The sequence below is a fragment of the Bombus bifarius genome, unplaced genomic scaffold, assembly GCF_011952205.1.
Source record: "Bombus bifarius isolate JDL3187 unplaced genomic scaffold, Bbif_JDL3187 scf7180000007970, whole genome shotgun sequence".
NCBI lineage: Eukaryota > Metazoa > Arthropoda > Insecta > Hymenoptera > Apidae > Bombus > Bombus bifarius.
In genome coordinates, this window is record NW_022884356.1 from 3,013,690 (window position 1) to 3,037,884 (window position 24,195).

General features: G+C 39.7%; 1 protein-coding gene across 2 annotated transcripts in view; it reads right to left on the bottom strand.

Annotated features, from left to right (window-relative positions):
- The window catches only part of LOC117214410 (zinc finger homeobox protein 4-like), a 290,596-nt gene that overhangs the window by 159,375 nt on the left and 107,026 nt on the right, over window positions 1-24,195 (bottom strand). For both annotated transcript variants that reach the window (XM_033460508.1, XM_033460516.1), the window contains exon 4: window positions 11,991-12,075. The gene's annotated coding sequence lies outside the window, so the exon portion shown is untranslated. The remainder of the gene's footprint in view (window positions 1-11,990; window positions 12,076-24,195) is intronic.

Genomic DNA, 24,195 nt, shown 5'->3' on the forward strand with positions numbered 1-24,195 from the left:
CTTATTGGCGAATATTTTTAGCCTCGCGATCTTTGAATTGATTCATGAGATTAATAATAACAGACTCGTTAAGTTATAATCTACATAGTTGCTACGTGTTAAAATATAGTTATCTTCGAAATAAAAATATTGAAATATTGTATATAATTCGTGTTTGTCAATGAATTACTTTATCATTGAAACTGTATCGAATATAACAATTATGATGATAGTTTAACTAGTTAAAATACACAAAGTATTGAAACAAACTAGAAATGGTAGAAATATGAAACATCTGATATATCTTGTATCAGCTATATAATATTTATTGCATATATAGCCCATTATTATACAAAACACTGTTAAACTTTTCTGTTTAAAACGCTTTCTACAATTAAATACAACCCCATAATCTTTATCGATCACAAATTTTCACTTTTATAAGAACTTTGTTTCGCCCAAAATTTTATGAATCATCCCGTATTCCAGAATCGAGTTAGCGCACTTCTCGTTGATCATAAAATCAGTGCTGCAAAAAAGGCTTCTTGCTAAAAAATGATATCTGCGACGATGGAAAAGAACGAGGCGTATAACATGACGTATGAAAATTCGAGAAGTGGCTAGTTGAAAGGGGTTGCGAGAGGGCGAGCGAAAGAGGAGCGAGAAAATCGGGGAAAGACTTTATATACACGAGTCAAGGCACGGGTAACGGATATACGAGCCATATTACAGACTGCTACTGCACACTCGCCAGGTTTTATAAGGCGCTTAAAATTTTATTCGTTATAAAATTCCTTCGTTCCCGCCCACCTACCCCTGTCACTCGTTCATCCCGGATGCACACTGGAAATTTCGTGCACGATAAAGGGAGGGATGATTTCGAGTGATTTACCGACCTTCGATCTGCTCGTTTACTCTTTACCTTTAGTCACCCTTCGTCGAATTCTTTCCTGGTTCAAGATACTTCTAGTCGTGGTTAGTACCACCGATGTCTCATATTTTTATGTCGAATATCTATGATTATCGTTAGAACCGAACTTTTTAAAATTTAAATATTTTTATTCGCCTTTTTTTTTATTGCGGATTGTATATTTATTTATCCTTTGAAGTTATTCTGCCAAAAGCACATTTTTTTTAAACAGAATGTACTTTGGATATTTAATAAGAGAATGAGCTTATTTCATCAAATATAGAATATTATAGGTACAATATTCAAAGGTGTAAGAGTCTTCTTTACTCCTTTATCAGTAAAAGATAAGATAAATTAATTCCGCTCACGATATATCTACAAGCTTTACACGCTTACTATAACATACGTACTTTATGATGTATGTAAGATCAAAGTTTAATCGTTTAATTTTAGACGAAGCAGCGAATAATTACACAATTAGATGCTCGATAGATTTAATGTTCATCCACGCGATAGTGGAAACACTATATTCATCCTTTTCGATAAGAAACACGTCTATCTTCGTACGTGGCCGTTGCTTTAACTTTGTACAACAGCTTGATTAAATTACTGACTTGTACGGCACGCTACTGTGATAGGTATCGCTATATTTAATTAAGAGTGTCCTTTCTTCTTACTGACGTTAATTACAGCGAACCTTTATCCAGCCATTAAAAAATTATTACGACCACGGTAGAATACCACGTGTACCAAACAAATATTCTTTCCTTTCTCTCTAGTTTACTGGCTTATTAAGTGCAAAACTGCTATTTATATCCTAACTTTCCGTTACGAATTAGGACTCGCCCAACATTGTTCCGATAAACTTTACACGGTATTATTAAAAGTAATAACAACCCTCAACAGAGTATCAACTCATTAAAAGCTTCTCTTCATGAACTTACCAGAAACTATTCAATCTTCTTTACACATCGCAGAAAGAAAATAATTGAGGTCTTATAGGTCTATGGTAAATACCGTATATAGACATGCATTGTATTTTATAGACAGATAATTGAATTATTATGAAATTTTTATTTAGTTCATAAATACAGAAAGAACGAAGTTCTTTAGATACCGCTGCAGTTATTAATTCAGGGGCAACTGATACTAAAAAGAAACAAAAAAAAAAAATTGAAATTAAAACTTCTGTGACAATTTACACGATTTACCATTTTGTTCTATAGACCGTTTTTCAGGAAGCTCGTCGATACGAGAATTTATAGATCAACTCACTGGCGTTGTTTAATGGCTCGATCAAAATTCCAAGCTTGCAAAAGTCAAGACTTCCATCGAACGAACACGCTGCTTATCCTATCGCTTTCTTCAATTAAAACCATCAGAAACATCCCGAGAACATCGAGATTCGCGCCATTTCCCTTCCAAAATTTTATTTCAACTTTCAGTTAAACGTAAGCAGCTCCTTTTCGTGGAAAGAAAGAAATACCACATCGAACGTGTCCCTTTCATGATACAGGTAAGGGAGGGTGGTTCGACGAGATTCTTCCTCTTCGAGGGATGGAACGAGAGAAAGAGAAGGCTGCTCATCAGAATAGACCGTACTCGCACCAACGCATTGTTACTGAGTTATGTTCAAAAGACTGCGCCTGAATTCGACTTAATTTTCCCGAGAAAAGAGATTAAGCGAAAATGGCCGCCGGGGGACGAATGCAGCGCGCTCGTTCTCCCGGAAAGCCACTAAAATATTCGAAATTGTTACCTTAACCGGTGCATTGTCGCTGGTACGGATCCTTTCAAACGTTTTTTTTTTCTTCTTCCTTCCCCCAGCGAATTTCTTATTCGTTCACCTCGCCACCGGTTCTCGGGTGACGAGCGACGCTTAAGCGAATTTTAAACGACTCACGGTTGATTAATTGTGCGTCGCCCGCTGGTCAATCCTTTCGGGCCTCGGCGAATGTTTTTTCGTAGCCAGTGACGAGAGTAATGAAACGAAACACGAGAGACACAAAGGCGAACAACTCGTTCGTTCCTCTTCGGTGTTTCGCTGTTTGAAAAATATCGAGGCTGCTCGTTGTTAGAACCAACCGAGAGTTATGAGTTATGAGTCGTGTTTCGATGACAAGGTTTTTGTGGAACGTTCGATTCTTTCGAGAAAATAAAGTGAACATTAGCAGTTAATTGGATAAATTATAATATAATACCTTCTAGATCGAAATCCTACATTATAATTTTTCTATATTGAATTTTAATTCTACGTTAGCATTTTCCTGAATTGTATAATTCTATGTTTCAACTTTTCTATGCTGTAATTTAACTATACGTTGCAATTTTCCTATATCGCAATTTTTCTCTATGGAATTTTAATATCATATTGCAAGTCTTCTACACCGCATTTTAATTCTATATCGATAATACTTTCGCATTATTCGGCCCAACCCGAACATGTACATTTCATATTTGCTATAAAACGGTAGAAAATACATCAAAATAATTTCCTCGTACAAAATCTCGAAGGAAACGAACCGGCTAGCCTTCGAAGCTCTGCGAAAGCAGAAACCGATGGGACACGGTTTAATTCGCGCGAATGAAATTAATTATGAAGATAGAGGAGATCCTGGAGGATGTCGGCCGGTCCTCGCATCCCTCTTCCTCGTTTCCCGGAGGGAGGCGGACGGCCACGTCCTGTCGGGCTGCAACCAGTTTCGAACAGTTCGACGGAAACCAGTCGAGCGAGAGGAAACAGGGACTCGGGGAAGGGAGAGGAGACGAAGGGAGAAAGATAGACGCTTAGCGGAGGGACTTACGGATACTTGGCCGCTCAATGGCGCGAATTTAAGAGCGCCAGCCGTTACGCTTCTCATTCGTTAGCATAAATTAATTATTTTCCAAGGGAACGTAGAGATATGCCGGACAGAACCGTTTAGAAATATCAGCCGGAGACACCGGTTGGTTGATTGTTACTACGAGTTGCACACCGCAATGCGGTGCTCCTGAAGTGTTCGTAATTACCTCGCATGTAAGAAGTCGTTTCATAATTATCTTCCGGTCACATTGGAATCGATATTCGCTGTAATTCAGCGGAAGAATGGCCGCTCGCGAAGCGAGGCTTAGGTTCGGTGAAAAGAGGCGTGACTTCGAATGACGATAATAAAGGAAGGAGACCGAGTATGAGAAAATTGTGCGCTTTTTACGTGGTCGTGCACAAAGTCTAGAGATTTGTTAAGTTTTCGCTAATAAAAACATGCTCTGTTAGTCTTAAGGAATCCTTGAAATTCTCTTTCACAACCACACCGCGAAGAAACGTAATTCGATAACGTTAATTAACTGGGAAGAACCGCAAATGGAACGTTGCGTAGAACGTTACTAATTAATGGGCTACTGCAGTTGATCGCGATTACAAGAAAGACAACGCCATACTTCTGAACGTTCGGACGATAGGAGTGTTCTAAAACGACAAACCAAATAACAACGAACGTATAAAAATAACGGGTATACATTCACGCGAACAGCCGAGCGCTCGTTAAAAAAATTACCAATCGGAAGACGTATTTATAATCTTTGAAAACCACGTTTGCTTCCCCCGCACATGGAAATCCAGTCGAGAAACCAGTCGCGCTAGAACGTCTCGCATCGATGTCGGACGATTCGAATCGCAATGGTTCGAGAATAAGAGAACGAAGAACGAGAAGAACCAAAGACATATTTTACAAAGTTGCACCCACGAAACAGACGGAAAGAAAAGAAGACGACGATCAAACGGGACGAATTGGAGAAGAAAGGGAGGCGGAGAAATAAACGGGACATCCGGCTCGAATTAACGAACGAAAATTCAGCTTGATTAACGCGGAACGAAATCGGTGAGGAACGCGACGCGGTCCATTCCGTGGACACCCGCGCTCGCGCGAATTAATTAAACCTGCGTCATTGCGCGCGATCGGTCGAGGAACACGCGTAGAATCATAGACGCAACACACGTCCGTTGCTCGGTTCGTGTCTCTGGAAATCGGCGCGGATAGGTTTTGAGGTCGCGTCCAGTTCGTGCACGGGCGCGCACAATAAGCGAAGTGGACTTAGATTGGGCTAATTAATTAATGCGCACGTCCTGTCTCGTCCCGCCTAATTATCTCGCTTGTCAGCTCGACCGTCGTTCGCCACACCGTTAATACGTGTCTCCCCTTCTCTCCTTTGCGCATTCCACGTTTGCCTTCTCGTTCTCTCACGTTTGCTATTCTTGTTCGTCGTCTCTTTCTTTCTCGTTCCTGTCTCGTTCCTAGCTCCGGTGGATCGTATCTGTGCGTGTTTCTCGTTTCTCGTACGTTCGGGGTCAGCCTGTCTTTCTCTATCCGTAATTATAATCAGGCTAATTGTGACGTCAGGCACAGGAAGCTACACCTAGAAAAATCGCCCGACGTCCGCGAGCCACACGAGATACCTACACCACGTCCTACGATCGTTTAAGCGATACTGATCTAACGCGCTCGGAGATTCGTATCTGAGTATAAACCGCGGTTCGAATGGTGTATCATGGTTCGCGGTTTGATCTTGGCACGGTGACACTTTATCGAGAAGAATGTGAATTAGTTAGAGTAGACTTGTAACGCGTGGTATGTCGGCCTGTACATACAGTGACAGGTTAGATAATAGTAGACAGGAGACGTTCACGCAAATTCATATTTTTCTAAGAAAAGAAAATGAAACCTAAATGGAAATTTGTTTCTCTTATTAAATACGATATTACGACGTGTTTTTCGCTCTGAATGTTTTATATATTTTTATATATTTTAAACTTTTGTTACTTTACACACAGTCGATTTTTAAGTGTTCAAGTACTTACACATATTGGGCCTTTTTAAGTTTCGATACGATGTGAATTAATCGTCACTTGATACGCTTTGATCGTAGGTGATTCGCAACAGCTTCAGTTAAGTTATTAAATTATAGTTCAAAATCAAAATATTTTGTTTCTTTTTAAATTCTGCAATCTACCCGATAGAGATCAACATTAAACGCAGATTAGAATTAAATATTCCAAAGTAGAGTACATTCAATAACATATTTGGAAGCAATGAATATACATTAAGGATACATAACGTCGTTAATTTTAATATACAATTATTCAACTTTTTAATAGATAATTTGCATGTATAATCTGTCGGTTATACAAGTTGACGAGCACTACTATAGATCATTAACTTGTCGTTAGTTTATGTACATATATTAGCAATATTTATATGCTGCTATTATAAATCTGTTTGGACATTTATGATCGGGTAGTATATATAATCGATATGTTTCCGACACAAATTTAGTTGTGAATTAGGGGATTTTGCATTTCACAGTATAAAGGGTGAAATTGTTTCTATAAATCTAAACAGTAAAATGATACTTTTTACAGCGAAATTTCTAAAAATTTAGTTAAAACGACAATTCAATATTATAACATATTCTTCGAACACAGAACCAGCAACTTAGTAAAATTAAGAATAAATATTTTGAACATACTTCTGACAAATATATCTCCTTTATACCAAAAATTCTATACGTATACTGGAGATAGAATTGAAAAATATTTTTTCCGAATAATAGCTACCAGATACCTAACAATATTCAAGCACCGTACCTAAACCCAAAACCAAGGAAAGAAAGAAGCAAGAACAGCCCATTATCGTCATCTAAATAAAATTACGGTTTATTTTCGCGAACAATTAGCCTCGCTCTGCTGGAGTAGGTAGCAATACTCGTTCTCTGTTCGTAAATAGCCTCGAATCTCGCGGTTCATTAATTTCGAAGAATCCATAGGCAGGCCTGCGCTCTCTCTTCTTGTGTCTCGCAAAAGGATCGTTCGATTCTTCTCTACGTGGAATAGGCTCGAATTTGAATCGACGATCAACCACGATGGGAACGAGGCATTGATGCGTGTCCAGAGGAATCGTCGATCAGTTGCGTGCGCGCGAAATTACAAGCGATAAACGTGAAAATTTACCGCACGACGGATCGATTTGGCGGCGAATTAACCGATGAATCTCGATCGCGGTATCGCCCCTAATGTGATTAGTTTTTCTCTCTTGTTGCCGATCATACTCGCGATAATGGTAACCGTAATAATGGCCATAACGACGGCACGCTGGCAGAAAAGTCACGCGAATATTTCCGCCATGTGAATTCGTACTATGACAAACACGAGCGTAAGTGTTGTCGAGTTAGTGGAAGGAGTAGATGAAAGACAATTTAAATGGATCAGAAGATTTGCACGAATTTTTTCTTTGAAGGAAAGGCAATTCAAGAGACGAAAGAATTGGGAATTACACTTACAATTGGATCTCCGAAGTATGAAGCGAAGATTTGAATCACAGGCGTCTGCAATTTTTGTATTAACTTAGATCTCGGGTTACTTGGTAATTTCATTTATGAAATCATTGAACTTTAACAATTGTTGTCCGATGTAATACGACTCTTGCGTTTAATGATATATCTGTTTGTGAAAATGTTTTTGCAATTGATCAAATCTCGAATCTTCTAAAATTTTTTACTAGATCGCGGTAATTAAAATTATTTATTGCAAAACTGACTACTAATGTTGCCTGAGTAATTTTTGCGCAATTAAAGGTTCAGATTGCGTATTACAAGATCATATAATTTAAAAATTGCATGTGACTATTTTTTCTAAACCTCATTTCATTCGGTTATTACTTTAGCAGTATGCTTATTAACATGGTTAATGAATTGAAATGAAAGCAAATGTATGTGCACTTTCTGAGATTACGTATTGATACGCTGGTTTTTATAACTTTTTATTTAAAAATATGCAAATTTTGTGCATTTTTCTCATATGTGCTGCATATTCAGAGATATAATTAATTACCTTCCTCGTCATTAACAGTACGAAGCGAGGTTAAGCATAAAACTTGGAAGTCAATTTTTTCAGGAACAATCAAAGTCCTTCATGAATCTCAATTCTAGTCTTATCTGGGAATATAGTTAAGATAAATTAGACAACCGTCGTGTAAATTAATTTATTACCCTAAGTAAGAATTCTAATTCTGGAATAAATCCTATCGATTTAGCAATTTTTAGTCTCAAGCATGCATTTTAATCCAATTTATCTTTTCTCTTTCAATCCATCATAGCTCACGTATTTCTTGGAATTAAAATCGGTCTGATTAAAATTAATTCTGAATAGCTTTCTAGCCAACAAACGACCCAGTTTAATTGTTCGCTCTATCCTCGTTATAAAAATAACTTGAAAAAATAAAACCCACACACACACAAAACGTCCATAAAATTATTTTAATCCTTTCGAAAATAAAAGATTGACACAGATCCGTAACCTCTTTTCCTTTAATAAAAAAATTTCATCGATCAGAGGTATAAAATGGCGAACCTTAAAAGAAGATTTTATAACACTTCGTACGGTAGAGAAATTTGTCAAATTTTAGAGCTATGTTTTGTACAAAAATAAATTATTATTCAGCATCGGAGATAACAAAAATTCAATCAGCCGCGAATGTATGAAGGAAAAGTTCCAAAATTCACCAGAGTACGAGTCACGGTACGAATCCGCAGTGGAATTGATGGGCGTGGTATATTTTCACGTGATTTATAGATATAGAATTCGATTTAGGCAGGTACGCGAAGCGCGAGGAGTTCGCGTCGCTTGTAAAGACTCGCGAACTGCCTGGAATTCGAATGAATAAACGCGAATCGAGCGTGTCGCGCTCGAAGAATGAACGTGGAGGGAGGCCAACAGAAGAGCGAAAATGAATTATGGAGGAATGTGGCGAAAAATGTGCACCGCTTCGATTGGCGCGCGCGACTGCCTTTTCCCACGAGTTCTGGAACGAGGGCTTTCGAGGCTGCGTCAGAAATAACGAATGCATTAACCTTACTACTGTTAGGTGGCCAAGAATAAGTAGAGCTGCACGAATTTACGCCTTGAAACAAATGCAAGCTATATTTTATTTATAAAGGAATCCATTTATCTAGAACGTTCTAAACAGATGGTTTAGATTTCGATAAAGTATAACGTAGCACTTGAATAGTGGAAAAGAAAAACAAGCTATGTATATTATATATATATATATCGATATTTTATAAAACGACGAAAGTCCATTTATAGCGATTTTAATTAATAGTGATTAATCCCATGGAATAATCTAAATCAACGATTGGTCGATTAAAGAAAAAAGATTAGTGCCTGAATGGAAAAATTTGTTTCGTTTTTGATAAAATAAAGAAAGGAATCACGGTTTATTCGAAATGCTATTTTAGTTAGAGACGGTGACAGTTGCTAGAGAGACCAGTGTAATACATTACTACACAATGAGCTATAATTTTAAATAATCGCTGCATAACAGTAGCAATATTTCATTTTCCGCTAGCCAAAACGCCTTGATGCTATACAACACAACCGAACTTAGTTTTTCTTTGGAAGTTTCGAAACAAGTTGATCGGTGTAACAATGTTTGTTAGCCAGAGAATCATCAACGCAATTTATTTTCATTGCGAAAGCTAAAATAATATATGTATTAACTTCTAAAATTTGTCCACGACCTATAATCTAAAGGGAAAAGTAAAAATATTTAAACGATGCGGTAAGACCGCACTGATTAGCATCCACGTTAAATACAAAATGACTAAAATTACTAGATTAATAGTTCTGATTCTTCAAGGAAAAAGGAAACTACTAACCGCATGTTCTACTTGCGAAACAAAAATCGTTACGATAATTCGAAATTTGTCACAAAAGGCAGAAACTCGATCCATCGGAATCGAACCCGCTAAATAGGTAACCGATGTTAGGACACAGAGGAGGGGACGATTTCCAGCCCACTCGACCTCAATTCGGGTGCCACGTATTCACGATAATCAAACGGAATTATGCTTGCCGTGGGGCAACGACTAACCGATCCCACAAATCAAAGAATCTACATGGAAGCGTTTCGTTCGAACCCCACGGAAACGATGAATCGAAGGGTGATGAAGATTCGGTTATGCCGGTGGAATAAAGAGACTCGATCGATTGGCTGATCAGCGAGGATCAGACGCGGTGTAACGAGTAAAAGAGAAAAGAAAAAGAGGATAATAACGGAGAAAGAAATAATCGAGACCCGGTGGAACAGGTAGAGAATTCGGGTACGCTGCTGCTAGATTTCATCTTTCACCCCTTTCGCTGACATAAATCGAACGACAAACGAACAACACCTAAAGAAAAGGGATCGGAGAGGTGAAAGAGGGGGATGGTTCGAGCTTTAAAGACCGCAACGTACTTTAATTGTATCGTTGAGCCGAGGCGGAGAGAAAAGGAAAGAAAGAAATCTAGCAAACTAACAGGCAGAGAATAAGAGCAAAAGGGACGAAGGGAGGGAAATGGAAGAAATAGAGCAGAGGCTCGTCGTGTATCATGTATTTTAAGGTATTTGGGTCGCGGCAAGGGTGCTACCACTGTTTCTATTATTGTCTCAAAAGGGAAGCAGCCCCTTCGCTTTCAGGACCCTGGAGCACACCTCTGTTCACCTGGAGTGAGCAGACCTGACGAACCGATCCACGCGCATTCATCCGCCTCTCCCCTCTCCTACCGTCAACCTGGCCTAAGAATCGAAAAAGTGACAACTTCTCCGCGTATATCTCTCCGCTCTCTTTTCGTTCGGTGTATCTGTCTGGACCAGCTGGGCGACAATGCCGGGAATTAAGGGCACGGATCGTCATAGGTGTGGGAATCCCGGGTGAAACAGAGCTGCGGCCCGGCTTGACTCTCACAAGAATGCATACTAATACCGAGACGGATAGTCCGTTCGTTATATCGAGAAAGCAGAAACGAGGATTTCCAACTGCTGTTGGTTGCTTGAAGGGGGATGCTGTCGAGATCACCCTTTGAATTTATTCCCATGCTTCTTGATGATCGTATGCGATCTGCTGGACGTAGACAGAACCGGTAGCAAAAAGGCGTGGAAGACGTAGGTTTAAGAAGCTACGAATGCTTTTAGTAAGACGGTTAAGACAAATACTTATAAATACTTTCGTTGTACGAAGATGTTTCAATGACTTTGAGAGGAAACTAGGAGGAAATAGCAGATATCTTTTCACAGATGCTTGTGTGAACATAATATATTATATATCTGTGTAATACTTGTTGAAGTACGTATGAACGAAAGTTCTACAGTAGCAGTATCTTCTACAGGGATGCATTATATATCTGAACAGAATTTTACAAGTATTTAAACAGCGACAGACTATAATATGTCTATTGAAATCTTCGGTTTATGACATTCATGCAAACTTTAAATTCATAAATTCCATATGTCTACTAGAATGCTCCATTTATTCTATTACCATCTACTCGAATAAAAAATAGCTAAAATAAAAAAACAATTTTCCGTTCGAAAATAAATGTTTAAAATTCAAATATCGCCTAAAACGTTAATCATCGTCGTTTGCCCCCTCCTTCTCCTTCACAGATTCAATTCTAACGTACATATTCTAACACCTATAACTTTTCCCTCACTCCTTCGACGAATCGTTCAGGTAAAATTTCTGCTGGCTGTTAGATTATCGATGAATGAAAATCAACAACGATGCGTAGAGTGACTGCTCTATCGTCATTAACAGACTGAAAAATCCCTTACTTCCTTGCCAGTCAGGTATTCCTTTTTTTCTCTCTTTCCTTCCCCGTTTCTACCCTTTGGAGAGTAACAAGTGCACGCTTCACGTGGAAATTAAGGATGCAAAAAACGCGCTGCGGCCTCGCAGCGGGAAATTTGAATGTGAATTCGAGGCAGCGGCGGGTCGCGTGCTGCTATGGATCTAGGAGTGAAATTTGCATACGGAAGGTCCTTGGCACGCATGAAAGCCCCGTGGCTGCCTTTGTCGGGAACGTGCTACGACGAGACGTTCGATTCCTTCGATACGCGTAACGGCCACGGTTTTAAACGGTTTTCGATCTTGATTCATGTCGAACCCTTCGATTCGTACAACGACTCTTCGAATCACGCATTTACATAAGTACGTTTCGAGATACTTAGCGTGAACGAAGATTGAAAATTATTTTATAGGAATACGCGGCGATAGGAGATTAAGATTAGAATATCTTGATTTAGGTACGTACCTTGTGTTGTAGATCGTTCAACTCGCCCTGTAAGCCTTCCATTTAAGAATCGAAAGCAGCCTTAATATCCCACTAACGCTTCCACCTACAAGGAAAACAGTATCGTTCTTGTGATAGTCTTTACACACTCGTAAGAAATATTTAAAACAAAATGCGATAGAAATATATTTTCAGCACATTCGGATCAACGTGTATTTTTATATACATCCTTCTAATTCCGATCAAATTTCTTTCCTTTCAATCCTTCAAGCAGTTACACTATCACAAACATCACCAAACTTTCGTCTCACGTTTACAAATTCTATTTAAACTTTTGACCTAAACGTATTCACACTCGACAGTTACCCGCAAGTCATTCTACCCCATCAAAGCGAGTCATCGAACGTCGAGATCCTAGTGGAAAGCGTGAACCACCTAATCAAACATATAGCTGCCTTCGAATTGCCTTTTGGTCCGACTTAAACATGGAAATAAATTCCGATCGCACGTTCCAGCCTCGTGTTCCCGATTTTAATTATAATCCAGGGAGGCTGCACCGGTGTGCCGTATCCGTCGCCTCATGTAAATAAATCATGGCAGGCCACAAAGCACCACTTCCGGCTCGTGTCTTCTACCCGGAAAAAATTTGAATATTTTCTTCTCAGACGTTTCTGTTTCCCCATTCGAACGATCGTCGATGCGCACAGGCACGTGTCCAAAAATCGTCGATTCTAATTCTAATCTCCACGAGTCAAATTTGAATAACGTTCCTCACCCTCGAGTTTGATCTCGAGCGCGCGCTAGACTTTGCGACACAGAGCGTGCTGGAAACGGGATCATCGAGCACACGCGACCGAATTTCGTTCTCCTCGTTCCTGGCGAGCCCTCCTCTGATTTGCATCATTTTACTTTCTTTTTTATTTCCGCGCGTGCCGGAATAAATCTCGGTCTGATACCAGACGTTACTCGAGGCGAGTCGAACGAGCGGATCAACGGGTCGAACGCTGCGCGCGTTGCCATCGTCTGAATAAATTTATTTGATGGTGGATGGAGGCTGAGAAAATTTAAAGGTTGAAAGTGTAGCGATGGAGGAAAAGCGTAAGGACGAAGTTTCGGGTTTCCTTCTTAGCATAATTATATTTTTTGTTTCGCGAATTTCTGTACAGTTAAATATTACATAATTGTGTTATATTTCAGGTAGTTAGGTATAGTAGAACAAAGCGTGGCATTCGTTAATTGGAGTATGAAATATTAATAGCAGGATTGTATCAAAATTATCAAACAAAACAGATTTCTCTAATCACCTCTTACACTTTCCAATTTGATCGCATCTTCTCGCAACTTATCGAGTATAATCATCAAACTCCAAATCATCTTTTCTCAAAATGACGTCACGCTCTTGAAATAAAGGCAACCGCTGGATCGATACGAAAATCTGCCAAATCACTTCCATAAAACCTCCCCTCTAAGACTGGACCCGTTCCGTTCCAGTCACTACGCAGCTTCGTCATTGAACCGACGATCTAGCGGGACCATCGTGACGCGAAATCACGCGAATAAAACGACGTTAAAGTACATGGATCGCAAAGAATCCCCCGTATAAACCTGTTGGAATCGTTATTGTCACCCACGAACCCGTGGTCTTGCTGTTGCACGACGAACGAACCTCGAGTCTCGAGGCATCGACGAGGGGACACGACGCGTTTAGGACGCGCGTACGAGCCTACAATTATTGTCATTGTCACCCACGAGTTTCCATACGCGTCACCAACGACGGAGTAAAAGTCGATCGGACGCAGGCCGCGGAGAACGATCGACTGATCGAGGGCCGCGTAAAACGTGCGGAGACACAGCGAACGACCGATCGATCGCTCGTACACACGACGATTATTACTATCGTCGCGCGGCGATCTTCGTCCGTGGAACTTCGTTAACGCGATAAAAAATCGCCATCGTCTCGACGAGTTAGCGAACGATCGGTCGTTTCACCGAGGCGGGATCGCACGGGTATCGATCGACGGTTATTGCGCGATCCAAGATCGTCCGGGAGTGGAAGACGCGCGCTGCCCACGGGACAGGACGATTCGCAGGACATTCGATCGACGTCCAGCCAGGAATCGATTAGCTATCACGATTTTTCACGTGTACCTCCGACAAATTACCCGGTAAGTTACGCTCGCCTCGGGTACTGCCTCCGCCCCCGACGATCCAGCAACGATTGACGTGTTTCTCGTTTTTTCCCTGTTCCTACGAACAGAGACTACGTTTCCAGAGGTTTGTCCAAGAGAATGCTTCTTATCGTTAAGATACGCTAATGTGTGTCCGGCAGATTGCTCGGAAATTTACTGATATTTCTGCGAAGAGAACGTATGGGATGTTTCCTGCGAGATAAGCTTGACGATCTTATAAATTAAGAAACTGGGAGATGGTGAGTTGTGCACGATGTTTCTCTTTTATAGGTAAATGGATGAGAGGTGCGGTGAAGGAGAATGCGAGTGGGATAATTTAGTTGGTTGTTACGATGGTTGAGCATTTGACGAAGTTGATGTTTATATGGTTAAGGGAACGGAATATGTCTGTTACATTTAGATTAAATGAATATTATAAGATAAATAAATTAACACGTCCGGTGCCTATCGATTATGGACACGACGATGGAAATGTTGGAAATTGGACAATGGAATTTAATTCGAATTGTTTCTGGCGTGTGTATCTATAAATTTGTCTTTGCAAGATTCTATCGACTGACATATTAGTCAAATGTAGATTACATTGCTTAGCAAAATATTCCATGGGTGAGTAATATAATCATACAGTTTCATCTATGATTTAACGATAACATTTCACGCACGAATAAAACTACATTTCGATATTCCGATACAAAAATAATCCATACACTTTTACCTATGAACTTACTTTAACATCAAACTTCTTCAAACAACGTTAAACATACTCCAGAAACCTTCCCGTAGTTTATTAATTCTCTTTGAAAAAACGTTATGAACTAGTCTCTAACACTTGTACACATAATTTCCGCTAAAATCGTAATCACGTAAAAAAACTCGATCATGTCGAAGAAATCGCGTCGTTAACATCAAGAAGCTAGGGTTAATTCGTGCAAGCTGCGTACAATTTGTGGAATTCCGCGAAAAGGAGGACGAGCGTCCTCGTCGTTTATAGTCTTTTTACTGTGCCTTCGGTGCTCGATCGATAAAAATATTACGATTCAAGCGGGACGCAGACATTTCGCGGATTGCCGGCCATTCAACAACATCGAACGCGCATCCCGTGGAAACTATGCCGTCGTAAAAATCTCTTTCGCGCCTGCATGAGGGACGAGAGGACCAACGTTCTCTTGATCGGCATAAAGTACAGCGGGTATTAAATGCAAAATTCTGTATATATGCCTCCTGCCGCGTTCTTTTTCTCTCGAACGAGTGAAAACGTTGACCGTTTCGGTCGTGTCGGGTGATAAAAGCCGCGTTCCAACAAGAAATAAAGGAGATCGCCGTGATCTTGGCACGGCGAATCCGAGATCGTCGATCGATCGTTCGAACCCCCAGGCAATAATTATTATCGTCGCCACCCACGAGTCGACCTTGCGTCTTTTGAGCGACCGAGCTAAAGAAGAAAGAACGAACCCATAGGAGGAAAAGAAACCGAACGAAATAGAAAGAAACGACGCAAACTCGAGGCATTTACGACAAGCCGCGTTTCCAATAGTCCCTTCTAAGCTTTCGTTATCCTCTTCTAGATCGTGTTCAATCGTTTCTTTCTCTCTTCGCCGCGAGACCGTCCAGCGGGGCTCGCGTGGGCGAACGAGCGACTTTATTGGCTGGTCCACAATGCGACATTTGCAGCTTCGTGTGTCGTAGGGTCGCTAGTATAACACGGCCACTTCTGGCTCAGGAAAAATTGCCGTGGATTACGTAGTCCCCCGCGACGAACTCGTTTTTCCTCGTATCGAAGCGCATTCGATGGCCGGACAACGTCAAAAGTGCGCTCCAAACGTAACCAGAATCAAACAATCTATCCGTATTCTTGGACGAATTTTAGATTCGTGACGATTTCGTCACTGTGAAGTACTTTCTTTAGTTTTTAGTTGGATGGAAGTCGAATGACATTTATTAATTGCAAGATTAGTCGGTTCAGAATATTTTAGGATTAGGGATGAGTTGTTAGTATAACGATTTTCTCGTTGAGAAAATTAGCTTTGATTTTAAACACGAGAAACTTGGAACATGTAATCTTAAATGAAGCGGAGAAATATAAAACACATATAGAAATTAGTGTCAAGTACATGATGTTTAAGATGAACTCTCTCTTTATTAATATTAAACGCGCATTTTTAAAGAATACGACACTCCTCTGTATTATAACGTAAATGATTATTAGAGGCAACTCATAGTACGTAAATCATAACAGATATGGCATCTCATTTGTGGTAATTAATACAAATATATAATAAATTTGAAAAATATTCATAACAATGTACATTTTTACTCCTATTAAGTCAATGCATTCCCAATTCTCAGTTTTCAAGCGCTATATTTAAAATACTGATGTAATTATAGACATTTAATGCATCAAATATTACCATGGAACGTCAATATCTAATATCCGAACGTCAAAGATATTCATATCGATAATTGCATAAATGCCATCCAGCTACTATTTACTAGCTACCCAGAAATATCAGCAATTTCGTTCTTTACTGTCTTCAACTATCAATAAACTTCGACCAAAAAAAAAAAAAAAAAAGAACACGCTGGAGAACATTAATAGCCTCGAAAATTCCAATAATTCTATTTCAAGATACGCTTACATCATCCACGTCGATAAAAGATGACCGTTCGACAGTGAGCAGAAACATCGTGGTCGATTACTATCCGTGCCTCTCATAAAACCGTTGTACGGAAGGAATGTTTGTTAAAGTTTCACGGGTGTCATGGCGTCTTCGCCAACTTCGTAACGACAGCGTATCTACAATGTGTATCCGTACTCCGGCGAGAGAAGACAACAAAAGGGAGGGCAAATAATCGTGGAACAATGGCTGGGCAGGCTGCTTCCGCGATCGCCGTTTACATTGTGCAAACGAACGCCCGAAGCCTTACGGATTCTAAACACGAGACATCCCACCCTTGTCCGCTTGTTTTCCTCTCGGCTTGCACTCTGCTCTCCGCCTTTCGAAACGAGGGTGGCCCGTGTAGTAGCTCGGAATTTTATAGGGTTAATTACGTAATAGGGTTAACTGCGATTTTAGACCGAATTAGCGTTTCAACGACACGAGAGTTACGAATCGAACGATATTAATCCTTTGTGTAATGAACACCGTGGATGTACGTTAATCTACATTCACTTTCACTCGTGGATTATGTTTCTACGATTATGTTTGTTCGGAAAAATTAGAATATCCTGTATCATTTGATAACAAGTCATGTACACAAGCTCACGAACACTCGTAGATATCTTTTATGAATATATTATGTGTGTTGTGCGTAACGTTATGAAACTTTACTAGCTGCGCTATAAAATTTGTCTGCCTTATTTATGCTAGTAAAGTTTGACAAATCCGAAAATATGTATAGAAATTGCAAGATATTTAATAGAAGTAGACGAGATTATATATTTCGCGCAGATCACAAAACTATTTAAAGTTCAATTATTTATTATATTAATAAACAGCTATATATAGCGGCACGTGAGTTAGAAACCAGTTAGAAAAAATTCAAATCATTGTTGTTTCGCCTCGAAGTATCAAGATCGTTAGGATACACGTAATGTAAGAATAAATAAACTCCGAGCAAAACAATGTCGCCGCCACGTGCAACCGTCGAACAAAGACGAATTTGGATTTTCCGACTCTCCCCCGACCAGTATAAATAAGCGGTCGCGATCGCAAGGAAAGGAGTTACAGTCAGTTGTCGATCAGTTATCAACCAGTTATCAACGAATTATCAGCGATCTAATTAACGAGTCATTAGCGATCCTATTTTACGAATTATACACAGTCTTAGCGAACATTATCTGCATACTAATTTATCATTTTAAATATATTCGACGATTTCAACAACGAGCAATCTCGTCCATTAAACCTCACCGACCAGTCATCCTCTACACATAAACCTCTACATATATATTTCAGCTAGATCATATTTGACGCTTATTATATCCTTAGAACGACTGTTCATGTTGTATATTAATTTTTTACTAAATATATGTTTGCAATAAACATTTTGTAATTTCTATAAACATTTGCAGATTAATTTTCAATTTGGTTAGTACAATCATGATCATCGTTTCGTAAATGTCGCAAGGAACTAGAGTCACGAACGTCACTAACTACAACTACAGAAAAAGTAAACAAATTAAATATATATGTGTATATCTTTTCAGTTTCTTTAACATGGTAATTAAAAGTTAAACGTACGCTAATAATGGATGTAAATTATCGAGAAAGTAACGAGATCAATAAAACGAAACGTCCGATTAATATCAATCCAATAATAAAACAAGACTTTCTGGATCGTTAGAACGAAGCTACTCATTTCTTCTCCCAACAGCCATTATGTTCTCGTTTTTAACGATTAATTTCGGCATTTTGCTACCCCAAATAATCGTATGAAGTGCTCCTCCTCGTCGAGGCTCGCCACGCCACGTGCAAACTTGAAATTTTTTAATTGAAGGTTAACGCGGACTCTTACTGCGTCACTGTTATTTCTGCTTTATGGGGAAATAATTATCTAGTAATGACAGCTCCGTATGCTCTTACGATCGCCGTTTACAGTTTTGCACCATGCAAGCGTACGCTCGCCGCTTTACGGATTCTAAACACGGAACACTCCCTTCCCCTGTTCCCACCCCTTTACGACGCTGTTACCTCCGCTTTTGCCAGGGGATCGAAGGAATAATAGGGAATTGCACGTGTACAAATTCGTCGGAAACGTCGTTGTTCCTCGATCTTCGAGTCGATAATATCTTTCCAAAAGAAAGAAAATGGAAAGGACGAAAAGAAGGATCGGTACAAAGGGGAAAGAAAAAGTAAAATGAAAGATATAGGAACGTTAGCGCGATGAAATAGAAGGGGAAGGGAACGAGATACATGTTAGAAAACCTCTAATCTTCTCTTGGCTTAATATTCATCGCGCACATATAAACGCGCGCATACACGCGCACGAAAAACACGCCCAGCGTACACGTACTTAACTCAAGTATCGCGAGGTATCATTCACCACTATTTTCCCCGGTTAAATCCGGTAATTAGGTAAATAAAGCTGCCTGTCAGTGCATCCCTGCGATTGTTGCAAATGCCTCCCAGCAGTCACACGTAATCACGCGTAGTCACACTTGGCTGAGTGTATGGGTGGCCAGTGGAGACAGCAGCCGACCAGAACTCCGATCGGAATTTTCACGCGTCACTACCGCGTCCAATGGATGTGTTACATTAATCAAACTGACTTTCATACGGATTAACGTAATGCGTTTCATGATTTTTCTTTCATCGATGCCTCGTTTAATGCCTGCGTGTGATTTCACCGAATTATTCGTGTAATCTGCGCTTCTGTTACGAATTGTAAATTTTAAGATATTTTGTGATATTTACAAAAAATAGAAAAATGATTTTTACGTTATAAACTCTCATCTGGACGAGAACATAGAATATTCGTTTTATTTTATAAACTTATTACACTCATTGACGAATAATATGTTATTTAACACTGCAAATATTATAAAATAATATTCTTATAATTCTTAAGATTTCACTACGAATCTCATTCAAAGTCCTCAAATTATACAAGCGAAATTAATATTCAATTAACACGGTCATTCGCCGTACGATCTTCCTCTCGTCAAATTAACATTTTCTTTTTACCACTTAATCAATTAAAAATCTACTTAACATCTGCAAATCGTCCTCGAATGGAATCAGATACTACGAGATTGCCGAAAGCGTTCATCCCTGGAAACATCCATCAAAACATTTATCCATTTGAAACAACATCAGAGTAGAAGCCGCCTGCTCCACCCCGCATGACTACGCCAATGTGCAGAAGTAAACCGTTTACAGCATTGTACAATTACCCACGCCGGGATTCCATGGTCCTGCCACACCTACACCTACGCGAACGTCCGCGTCGCCCCGAGTGGCGAAACACAGTCGCAGCAGCGCGCCTGGCCACACGAGACCGTCCACGTAGTAGAACTCACGTGTGTACACGTGAACGTACACACGGCTTGGTTTAGGTTAAGTATAATGCGCGGTCGTGCAGCTTTGGGGGCCCGGAGGCGCTAACATGAAAATCGTATGGTAATGGGGCACCGTGGCTCCTCCAGCATGGGGTCGAGCCCGTGTAGGAACCTAGCGAAGCCCGCGGTAAGTCTAGCTTTCTTCCTAGTATTAGCGAGTCAGCCAACCACGTAGTTCAACGCGGAGAAGAAGAAGAGGACGAAAGAAAGAACCGAGAGAAAAAGAGAAACAGCGAAGAGTAAAGCTACGAGCAAGAGGAAGAGAAGTCGTAGGCCCTCTCGAGGAGGGTCCCTGGGTTCGCGTGCCTCTGATAATTATACGCTCGAATCGAGTCCCGGGAGAAACAGAGAGCGAACAGCCAGCGGGAGGGAGGAATAGAGAATATCGAGTCTGCGGTTCGACAGGGTCGAAGTTGACCGGCGTCTAATCGATTCGCCGCCTCGGCATGGAAATTTCTTTCAGGTTGCCCCGCGGCCACCCTGCATCCGCAACACCTAGCATCTACGAGAAAATTCCGTGGGACTACCCGTGGAAGCCACCCGCTGCACGATCTTCGTGGACGATGCTCTTTCAGCTAGGCAGAGGCGAGCTGCACCTTCGATTTGTCTTAACGTCGGATTACGCGTTGAGAGCCCATGAATGTTAACCGTGGTCGTGCTGAATCCTTTCATTACGAGTAAGATATTTTTAGTCGTAAGCTTTTTCGTTTACGTAAATTACTCATTAAATAGGCTTTATGTTGCGTATATATCTACGTCCCTTTAGAGCGGGTATATCTGTGGAATATTAATGGAAATATTTATAAGACTGTTAAACGCTACACGAAGGAATATTAACGTCTTGAACATCGAGTTTAGGATTAAAATTGAGATTAACACGAAGATAATAAAATCGGGTTTCGTTGATTCTGTCAATAGTTGGAAGTTTTATTGGTGTGTTAGAGTCTCGTTTGGTGCTCAAGTGTTTAAGACACTGGCTTTCGCGGTAGAATTAATGGTGTCGAAAAATATGACCAATAAAGTTATAGGACTAATTAATCTGTTGCTTTACAACTTTTTCCATGATCGTTATTAGAGATAGCCATTTTATAGCTTTAAGTGGTGTGTACGATGGAGAAATGGGAGGAGTTGGAGTATACATAGTCGTATATATTCTATTCGGCCCGATATAAGAAGACAAAGTAAATTAAATATAAACTATTCACATTTTAATGGTATAACGTAAAGAATATCGCGATAGTTATTGCAGCTGAAAATCTTCTTATAGCGAATTTTTGAATCTTTGAAAATAATTATCAAACCAAAATAGTTATACGTATTTTCTATCAAAGTTCCACGAATTAGCGACAAATTTTTTGCCACAGTTATTAGAATAATTAATCCGTTGGCCTAAGTTAAATCGACTCGACTTCTCGGAAGTAGCAGCTACACGCTGCTGTTTTATGAAGTGCGATGTCCCCGATAAAATGATCGCAATGGAACAAACGCATTCGAAGTCACGAAATCTATTTACATTATGCACATAACCAATTTCGTGACCTCACGACGACCACGAAACAACAAAGACAAAAGCGATAAATAGTTGTTGAACTCGCACCGTGGAATGTCTCAACAGCGTTAAACATCCTTCTAGCGATTTTCTACTCCATTCGCCATAAAAGAATAGACTTTAAAAGAAACTAGCCAGATATAGCTTCTTTGTTCCTTTCCAACCGAAGAAACAGTCCCTTTTTGGAAAACTTTGATCACTCTGGAAACTTGAAACGCCCTAAAGACAACAAAGAAGACAATAAAAGATGTGAAACGTTATTTCTAAAACTTTCGAGCATCGTTTCTTCTATCATTTATTACGACAAAGCATTTAGATTTTAACTTTGCCTTTATTTATAGACGATTTACTTTTGATTAAATACAAATTAAATTTACGACAGGATAATCCAAGCAATCGTGGAATTCAATGCTTAAATTGAAATTAAATTGAGATTAAATCATCATACCATAATCGATTCGGTTTTATTGTCTGCAAAACGTAAGTAAAACGAAATGTATGGTTGAAATGTTTTTAATTATTCAATACTTTACTCTGTGAGTTTGACATTAACAACGCATGTTAAAATATACATGTCCATTTTGGTTCAGCTTCGAAGCTTTGCAAATTAAAACTTTAAAGCCTCGACACGACTCTTTCACTCGTAGCAAATTCACATACCTCTGATAATTCCAACGATCAATCGTATCCTTTTCTTTATTCATTGCAATACTTAGAATCTGAGGAAAACAAACGAAATTTTTCCTGCGAATAAACTTTCGAGTAAGACCTCTCTCTCTCTCTCTATCCCTTTCTTGCGTCACAATAATCGATACTACAATATTAATTTAACTTCGCCTTATACTCGGTTCTATAAACACCCACAATCTATATTCTAAAAATACGTGGGGCGGCACTCGACAACAAATACCGTTATTCGACATTAACATTAACAAAACGAAGGTAGCGCAGTGGTTAGCGCGCCTTAGGTTACGAACGTTTGGGACACGAGTTCCATTCCCAGCGCCCTCGTAGTCCTTTTTTTCTTGCAGTGTGAGTGTGAAGATCATATGAAAGAGCAATAGCCGCGTAGAGGGTTGTGGGTTCTTTCTGGGATAATTTTGCGATTATGAAGAATATGAAGACTTTACGGATAGACTGATTCTCTTCGATTTTCCATTGCGCTTGGAAAAGGTTTTAAGTAAGTGATTACGGGACGCCACGTCGTTACGCATCAATAATCTTATCCTGTGTTTCCGAACGGTTGATCTCTGACTGGATAACATTCCAGTATAAGATCACATCCATTATATTCGCAAGCAGTTAGAGGTCCACTGGTATGTAGCCCCTCCCCCTTGGCACAATCTGTTCAACACTGTCAGAGGCACCGGTGGATTTTTGCGAGTTTGATGCCATATATAGGTGTTGAATGAAATTATAATTAGTTTTCGCATCTGTTTGATGAGTAATCTAAGCGTCTTGTTCGTTTGGATCAACGGTTCCATGATCTTTGAGAACGTTTCTCCGTAAACGAGAGTGCTTAAGATATCTAAACAGATCCCTTCCTTTTTTTCAGTCAGATATCAGATTTATGCGTAAGGACGCGGCGTCCCGTAATCACTTACTCAAAACCTTTTTCCAAGCGCAATGGAAGATCGAAAAGAATCAGTCTATCTGTAAAGTCTTATATTCTTCATAATCGTAAAATTGTGCCAGAGAGAACACCAGAACCCTCTAAACGCGGCTATTTTTGCTCTTTCATATGATCTCTACGCTTACACAGCAGGAAAAACAGGAATACGGAGGAGGCGCTGGGATTCGAACCCAGGTCTCTAACGTTAGTAACCAAAGACGCTAGCCACTACGCTACCGTCGTCCGGTTGAAATTAGAGTCGAATGGCGTATTTCTTGTCGAGTGCCGCCACAAATACGCCACACTATACTCGATCTATGTTATTCATAAATGCAACGTACTTAAAATTAACTTTCACCAACGCATGTCACTCGTATTTCTTAACCCTTAGAGTGCTATGGACGTATATATGCGTTTGTCAATTTTTCCGAACACCTATGCAGAAATAATACTATTACATTTGTGCGAGATAAATATAAATGCATTCCTTATTTATAATGTATATATTTTAGAACAAAAATCTACCGCTTCGAAACAAAAATTTAGTGAATTTCATTTAGCGTTGATAAGAAACATTTTACTAAAATATTTCGAACGTAGAAGCATGCTAGGAGGAGGAAAGAGAAAGTCTGAGGATTTACCATTTCGTTTAATTGATATGCATTTTTCATCAAAATGCCCTAATCGTGCCGGCACAATACAATTATCAAGAAGAAAATGTGTTTTTTGTGTGAAAAATAAGAGAAGGAGCGACACGCGATACGAATGCAGAAAATGCGATGTCGAATTATGTATCGATAATTGTTTTGAAATTTTTC